Here is an 8932-nt window from a genome sequence, read left to right on the forward strand (position 1 = left end):
ATATCTCAAGTACAGAGCGCAGTGAAAAAGGGCTTCGTTCCAGCTTAAACACACACACACACACACACACACACACACACACAAAAGAAGCTCTTGCCCTTCCCTGCCGCCCCCAGCCGCTGTGGTGAGACAGTCTCTGCATAGGCACAGGACCCAGTGCAACCGGCCAAGTGGCCTCAGTCCTCTGGACAAGGCTTGGCAGGCAGCACCATGACAGAACCTCCTGCTTGGAAGGTGCTGGTGCCGAGACTGCATCTGGGAGCAGCACATATGTGATTCCACTAGTTTTTACACAAAGAGGCAGACTATGCCAGTGGCCAGCTGGCCAGCTGGGCACTCATCTGCAACCTTAGAAGCAGGAGTCGGGGAGCAATCCACTGATCCTTTTGTCATGGTCTTCCCAAGTACCCAGTTTCCACATAAACCATTTCCTCATCACTCTCCTCCCTAACACTATCCCAACAGTACCCTCGAGGAGGCCCCACTCAGCTCTATGAGGACAGGGGATATGTATCTCCTTAGCTCCATTCCACAAAGCACACTGCCTTATATGGAACACACTCTCAGTAAAGGTATCTTGGATGGAAAGATGAGTGAACAGACAGACAGATGGATGATGGGTGGGTAGATGAGTGTGTGCATGAATGGGTGTGTGTATGGATGGGTGTGTGCATGGGTGGGTGGGTGGATAGAAGAATCTTATAGACCATTGTTCGGATCCTGACTCAAACATTTTCTTTTTGTGAGATCTTGGGAAAATTACCAAAACTAAGATACTACAAAACTAAGCCTTTTGGTTTTTTATCTATGCAAAGGATGATAGCAGTTACTGTGGAGATTGAGAAAATTTAGTGAGCACCTCAGAGTAGGTGCTCAATACATATTCATGGCTTTTACCCAGAAATAGTTTATAGATTATCAAGTCCCTTGCTTCTGTAGAAGGTCTTTCCTGTCACTGTCACATTCATTGCTCACTTGCATTTCTCCCAAAGGGATGGCAGAGGAAAGGTAATAAAGAGTACTTAGACTGGAGTGAGGACTACACGAGGGAGCACCAGTATGGACTGGGGATGCAGGGTTTCTAATTTATCTAGCCCAGAAAAATTCAGACAGGCATCGTTTGGAGGAGACCTGGGTTCCAGTCAAGGCCCTGCCCCCAACTAGCTGGATAAACATGGCATGATCACCTCTCCCTTGTGGTCCTAGATTTCCTCTATGAGATAAAGTCGTATGATTGCATGAATGCTGAAGTCCCTTCAACTCCCAAGTCTGTGATTCTAACCTTCGAGATCCACTTAACATCTTACCTCCTCATTGAAGCCTGTCCTGACCATTCCTGCTGACAATAAGTTCTCCCTCTTCTCAGAATCTGTGACTCTTGTCTGTGCTATGTGTCTGGAAATTAGTTCACTTCATGGCCTTGTAATGACGATGATTGCAAATACTCAAATCATACTAACTGGAGGACCAGGGATTATTCTCAGCTACACACATATACACACACACTTGAACATATGCATGCACATACACACACATACACACATAATCATTACATTCTCATAATACCTCTCTATGAAGTGAGAAATATCAAAATCTCCTTTTACAGATGAAAAGCTGATACACACACACACAAAAAAAAACTTACCCAAGACCAAACAGTTTTAAGCACTTGGCCAAGTATTTGAACCCAAGCAGGCATGACCAGCTGTTACCAGGCTGTCATAGGTCTCCTTGTTATTCAGCATCTCACTCCTCTCACCAGTAGCTTCCCCGAGCATAGGGGCAGTGAGGTGCTGTGGCTAAGTCAGAGGCCTCCCTGTCTAGACCGCCTGTATGTGAACCCCAAATCTATTTCGCTTCTTTGTATCTCTATTTTCCTATGCATAAAACAAGAGTAAAAAGTGTACCCCCTCTTAGCGTTGTTAAGAGAATTAAATTAGTTACTCTTAAGTAAAGCATTTAGAGCAGACGTGCTATTATTGGGTGTAGGAGCCCAGCCTAAAACATCTCTGTACTCCCTATGCCTCATACATAGGGAATGCTTTTGAGTTGATTCAGTCAAGAACATGGGAGGAGGAGTCAAACAGACCAAGTCCAGTCCTAGCTCAACCACAGATTAACTTTATGACCTTGAGCATGTCAGTTAACTTCTGAGTCTCAGTTTTCTCATTTATAAAATGGGAATCACACATGCTGCCCAGTGAATCCCACAAAGCTGTGCTACTCAATTCAACAAGATATATGTGTGCACAGTGCATCAACTATTAGATAAGTGGAAGGGTTTGTAACTAGTTTAGTCTGGATGAAACCACCACCTGAGGATATCTGAAGGTCTCTGCTCAAGGGCTGTGGTCACCCTACTTCAAAAGCAGAAGGGACAGTTCCCTTCAAAGGGGCCCTATTTGTAGAACTCCTGTTAAGCCAGATAATATTATCACAAAAGCATGTCGCAGAGAGGCCCTCCTGATCTTATCAAACTAGAGAAACCACCCTTCCACACCCAATATGGGACAAGTCATGAGTTTTCAGCTGTGTATGGCTTTGTTTCAAGGCACCCGAAGAGTTTTGCCTGCAATGACATATAGGTGCCCATTCGGTTTGTTGAAAGTTAGGAAGAAATTGATGTTACAGACCAGAAAATATAATGAAAGGGGCATTTTCTTTTTTCAGCTGTTTGTTATTTCCCTTTGGAGTTAGACACATTTACGTTTCGATGGCAATTTAATCACTTACAAGTTATATGACCTATTTAATTTATCTCAGCCTCACCTAGGACATTTGTGAAGATTAGAGACATAGCACAGCTTCGGGCACATGAGAAATGTTCAGTGAATTTATTAGTCACTGTTGTTATCATTTCCCTCTTTATAGACTCCCAAGTTACATCGTTTCAGCCTGAACGCATGGACCCAAGAGCCCTCAAGCTCTGTCTTGCCTGTTCCTTCAACACATTGTTGAACTCTCCATGGTCTGAACTTTTCCTGACTCCTGCCAACAAACACTCCTTTGTCCCCCTCCCCATCAGACAGACCAGTGCCTGCTGAGACATGTGCCTCCTGATATGTTTCCCCATCCAGGTAACATTTGCTAAAAGACACTAACAACGGCTCTGAAAGACGCTAATTATGATCATTCCACATCATATTGTTCCTGAATGCTTGCTTCCTAACTCATAAAGTAGGATGCTAACATGCATCTCATGGGCTTATCCTGATAATTAAAGAAGATCCTGCATCAGTTAGCTTTTGGTGCCTAACGTATCATCCCAAAACTTAGTGATTTATAATTTAAAAAAAAAAAAAAAAACATTTATTTAACTCACAGTCCTGTGGGTTTGTGATTTGGGCTGGTCTCAGCTGTGCAGTTCTTCTGCTGAGTTCTTGACACCTGGGCTCAGACCTCACACAACATTATGCTCACTACAGTCAACTGGTCAAAACAAATCACAAGGCCAGCCCAGAATCAAGGAGAGGGGAAATAGACTCTGCCTCTCGATAAGAATTGCTTTAAACTATTGTGGCAATTTTTGCATTCCACCATAAGTTATAAATCTAAATCACCTGCTTCTCAAACTAATTTATTCAATTTCTATCATATTTTTGGTTCAGAAATCCTTGCAGGGTCTTTTATATGGAACTAGAAAACATTTGTTGAGCCTTTACTATGTGGACAGAATTGCACTAGGTATTAGGGAGGAAGGAAGGATTTAAGATATGTTTATGACAAAATCTCTGTCCTCAAGGTGCTTATAATCTCATTGGGGGAAAATGTACATGCACAAAGATCAATTCTAAGGCCAGAGTAAAATATCAGTTTAAGGCAATAGTACAATGGCTGTCACATGTTATAGCAGGTATGATAGAGCAGGTATGATTAATTGCTAAGTCTATTGCACAGTTACTCTCTCCTAAATCAGAGCAGTGCAGGGGGAGATGGGTAGAGTCCGGGGTGGTCAGGGAAGGCTTGTCAAAGGAAAGAGGATTTAAGATGAGTCTTGAAAGATGGTTTGGTCCAAAGCACCAAACTCAAATGTCTCCCTGACATCCACTTTCTAGTCTTTCTATTCAGTTTCCCTGTTAGGGGGTCTTCTTTCAGAAAAGACTCCCTACAGTCATAACTTGCATGATTAAGCTCTGTTTCCAAATGCTGTAGGGAAAAATCAGGGAGATTCGAATCCTGGGAGCCATATGTCAAAGGGAAGACCTTTCTTGATGATAGACAGAATGGTACAGTAGAAAAAGTATGGGTGTTTTTAGTCCCCAAAGCTGGCAGTGTTTGTTTGCTTTTCTTCAGTGGGATTCCATTTGTTTATCTTTTATCTCGAATGGGGATTCTTTCTGTAGCAGTACATGGAACATCACAGAGAATGTGAAGGTAATGCTTCTGGCATATAGCAGACAATAACTACAATGTAGTTCCCTGTCTCTCATGCTCCTCCACTGCCTTTGCTGTCTAGCTCAAATTTATTTAGTAAATGTTCCATTCACCCTAATACTTAGCAATTGTTCAGCATTAGGCCTTCACTGTTGTAGTCATGCGGCAAAGCTCATTCCAGAAGATCTCAATGCAGCCCCTGGCACAAGTAAAGTGCTCAGGAAATATTTGTTTAAACGGCTTTCGGTCCCTGGATCTCATCACGTCCTCTCATACCTCTGGGCACTGGCCCCTGTTGCTCTATCTGCCTGAAATAAGCCCCCTTTCTGCTTTCCATCCACCAACCTAGCTAAGTCCCATTCCCTTCTTATTATTCACCTCAGGCATCTTTCCTCTAGGAAGATTTTTCTGCCCCTGTCCTCCACCTACCTCCACCCTGGATTTAGGTATCCCTCCTCATTGTTCCTACAGAAGAAGTACAGGGAAAAGCATAGCATTTCAGAAAATGGTTATGGAATGGATGGACTGAGGCATGGATAAGTGGATGGATAAATACAGGGATAGATGGAGGGAAGGATGGTTCAGTGAGATACCCCAATCAAGAAATCATCTTGCCAAAAGCTCATTTCACATTTTGGGGCAAGTATAAAATGCCTCCTGTGAAGCTTGAATTTTTCAGATCAGACATGGAAGCTGAACTTTCTACAAATATGTGAGAGCTGATAATTAAGGATCAGTTTCATAAAATAATAGACCTAACATGGAAAATTCCTGCTCAGCACACACACACTTAATACTCACCAGAAACAGCAGGTAAGCAACTTAATTAGAAAGAACCCCAATTAATGCACAAACCCAAGGAACAAAAGCCATTCCTCTGGAAGTTTTCAGGGGCAAATGTAAGACAAGGTCCTTAGAGACAAGATTCCGTACCAACTGTCAGACTCAGTAAGCACAAGAGCCCCAACTTGACATGTTGGGGAGAGAATGTTTCCGTCCACAAAAACTGAAGTTAGTTACTCTTAGATTCCTAACATAAATCATTTTCATCCTGCCAAAGACTTCAGCTAGCAATGGGACCAGGAGACCTCAGCTCTCAGCTTCCAAATGTCCGCTTTCTCTCTCACCATTCACAAAACCCTCACCACCCCTCTTCCTCACTTCATCATGCAATATTTCCCAAGTGTTTCGAGGTCACAGAAAAATAAACACTGTTTACTTAATTTGGAACACCATGAAATTTTTCTTTAAAAAAAGCAAAGCAATTTATTCAAATATTAAAGCTAGGAAGAACATAATATCTGAATTTAATAAAAGAAACTATATAACATCAGTGTATAATACTTTAAATGAAAGTGTCAAACAAAAGAGAAGGTACTGATCTCTTCTTCCATATGTCCTCCCTTTAAAAAAATATGTTTTTAGATTTTTTAGGGACAGGGCCTTGCTACATTGTCCAGGCCAATCTCAGTATCTCCTGGCCTCAAGTGATCCTCCTGCGTTATCCTCTCAAAGTGCTGGGATTACAGGCATGAGCCACCACGCCTGGCCTATTTCCTCCCTTTCCTTCTTCATCCATGCAACAAACATTTACTGATTATTATGTGCCAAGCTGTCTGCTAGGCCCTCGATGTAAAATGGAGTAGGGCACAACTGTTTCCCACAATCTAGAGGAGATACTGGCATGTAATACACAGTTACTCTACAGTGTGAGAGTGCAAGGAGATAGAGCCAGAGTCTAGCGGGGGCACAGAAAAGAAACATCCAAATCAGTCTGATGGATCACAAAAGGTTTCCCAGAGAAAACAACATCTGAAGGATGAAGGAGAATTTAAGGATAAGAGGGGTTTGCCGGGGAAAAAAAACAAAAGGAACGATTTCCACATACAACTAGAATGGTGTACACAAAAGTGGAGCAATGGGTCAGCCTCAGAGAACCCCGGGTCATTCACTATTACTGGAGGAATGAGGAGATGAAGCAGAAGAGAACAAAAGAGTCAGATCAGGAAGTGTCTTGTGTGCAAAGCTGAATTTGTACTCAAAAGCTATGCGAACTACTGAAGGGTTGTAAGCAAACAGTACCATAATCCAGCTTGCATTTAGAAAAATGATTCTGTCCTACTGTGAGTGATGGATAGTAGAGAAGTGAGACTGGAGGCAAAAAGACCACCTAGAAAAATGTTGGAGGAAACTTGGTGAGAAGTGATGAAGGCCTGATGGACAAAGGCACTGGCCATAGGAAGTATGGCTGAGGGTCTTTTACCTTTGGATGGAACCATGTATTTTGGATGAAACTTCCCAACAAAAAATACATTGTGGCAACCAACATTACCTTTGGTTTCCTTTGCATTTCTTTTATATTTGCTTTCCATAAGTAGCTGGTTTGGGAAAAATGCATCTTTAGCAATCATTGTGGTCAGGAGCCCTACATTCTTGTCTTATCTCAATCACTTATCAGCTGTGCATCTTCAGGTGAGTCACTCATTCTCTCTGAGACTCAGTATTTTAATTTATAAATTTGATCACAAATTTTACCTCTTAGCTTTGCATAATGATTAAATAGAGGAATGTATACTATTGCATATTATTATAATGTAATATATTACATATTATAATATGTAGTAATATATTACATTATAATATATAATATATATTACATTATAATATGTAATATATTATTGTTTAGCCAAACATGTTGCAAAAATGAAGTAAAACATCACATACTGTATAATATTAGGAATATTTTGGATGCAAATGACAGAAAATTCCACCGGCCCTGGCTCAAACTAGATAAAGGAATACATTGGAAAGTCTGTGAGCAGATTTGGCTTCAGTCACAGCTTGACCCAGGCTCAGATAATGTGTCCAGGATCCAAATCTTGACTCAGCTCTTCAGGTAATGGCCCCATTCTCAGACCCACACTGCAGGCTCCTCACTGCCCCAGCAGCTTCAGATACACATCACACTACACTGCACTGTCTCTTCCAGTAGGTTCTTCCATAAGCCTGGGACCACCACTCTCTCTCTCTCACTGACCTGAACTGGAACATATGGTCATTCCTATGACCAGAAAATAAAATTCATATATTGCCTTATGCCTATGTCAAGTGTTCGGCCCCTGGGACATATGAAAGTACAAGACTGAGAATGAGGGAGTGGCAGTTCTCCCAAAGCAAAAGTAGGGTACTGTTGTCAAAAGCTAAGGGAAGACACCTTGAGTGCAAAGCAGTCTACAGGTGTCCCTTATGCACACTCTCACAGCCAAGGTGCCACTCAAAGCCTCTTGCAGCTAATCAGCTGGATAGGGATTACCTGATCTTGCTGTTGTTGCCATCGTTTTGAGATGAGTTGGCCCTTCTTCCCACTTATGTCATAATCGTAAAATGGTTATTTATTGTCAGGCTTTGAAGTATTCTTCTGAATGCTCTCTTAGCACCTATGAGTTATTCAAGGATCACTAGGATTCTGCAGGACTCATTTAAGAAGCACTTCTAGAGGTAAGATGGGGCAGAGGGCAAGTGAGAGCTTCCAGCAACAAAGAGAGGGCCTAATGGGCAGGAATCAGATAAAAGAACCTGACAGTAATCAATAGTAATTGTATTTATAAGAGGCATCCTCTTCCTCCCTGGAAAGTACCTGCTAGCCCCCGGGGAATTACCCATCTCTATAAGCTTTAAATCATTTCACCAATCTTTTACATCCAGCCACCTTGAGTAGACCCCAGGAGTCAGTTGCCACTTTGTACTCTATCAGAATGTGTCCAAAGGCAGGGAAACACACAAACCCAAAAAAACTATGTGACCATCAGAAACACAGAGGCAGCCATCAAAAATAGAGAAGTTGGTAGCTGTCAGTTCTTTGCAAGAGAGCAGAGAGGGGGTGAAGCTTGTCCTGCCCTGGAGGTGGCGACACTCATACACAGGGGGCCCCCTTAAAGGCTAGATCTCAGTATCAGTTTCCTTTAACTTTATTCTCGGATATGTTTATAGTTTACTGCTCTATTGCAAAGCAAGCTCCTTAGGGGCAGAGGCTATGTCTTTTTCATCCCGAACCCCAAAACTTGCCACTATTCCTGGCCTAAATAGGCATTTCATGAATGTGTCCAGAATCAATGAATTCACTCTGCTAGGCACTGGCAAATACAAAGATCTAAAAAACAGCTTTGTACTTACAGGTCTTACAGCCTTGTAGGGTAGAAAATGAGAACATAGCTGATTTGAAATAGCTAAATTGAGGGCTGATTTGAAAACACTAAATCAAATCCATTACCTTATTTGACTCTCAGGACACCCCTGTGATGTTGGCACAGCAGATCTGTTAGCTTCATTTTACAGACATGAGATCAGTTACTTGGGATGCGAAGAACAGAAATACTCCACCAAAGTCTCATAGCTTAGTGACAGAGCCTGGACTTGGTCACTCGACTCCCAGGTCTGGGTTCTTCCCATAACATTTTTGCAGCATTGCAGAAGATTCGAAGCAGGGATGATCAGCTATCAATATCAAAAACAGTGAAATGAATCTCGTTGCTAAACTTTTTCTTTTCTTTTCTTTTCT

The 8932-nt window shown here is 42.1% G+C and overlaps 1 protein-coding gene across 1 annotated transcript in view; it reads left to right on the forward strand.

Annotated features, from left to right (window-relative positions):
• Positions 1-8932, forward strand: part of NFIA (nuclear factor I/A) — a 621436-nt gene that overhangs the window by 110593 nt on the left and 501911 nt on the right. The gene's annotated exons all lie outside the window — the stretch shown is intronic.

This window comes from Mandrillus leucophaeus, unplaced genomic scaffold, assembly GCF_000951045.1.
Source record: "Mandrillus leucophaeus isolate KB7577 unplaced genomic scaffold, Mleu.le_1.0 Scaffold14, whole genome shotgun sequence".
NCBI classification, from domain to species: Eukaryota; Metazoa; Chordata; class Mammalia; order Primates; family Cercopithecidae; genus Mandrillus; species Mandrillus leucophaeus.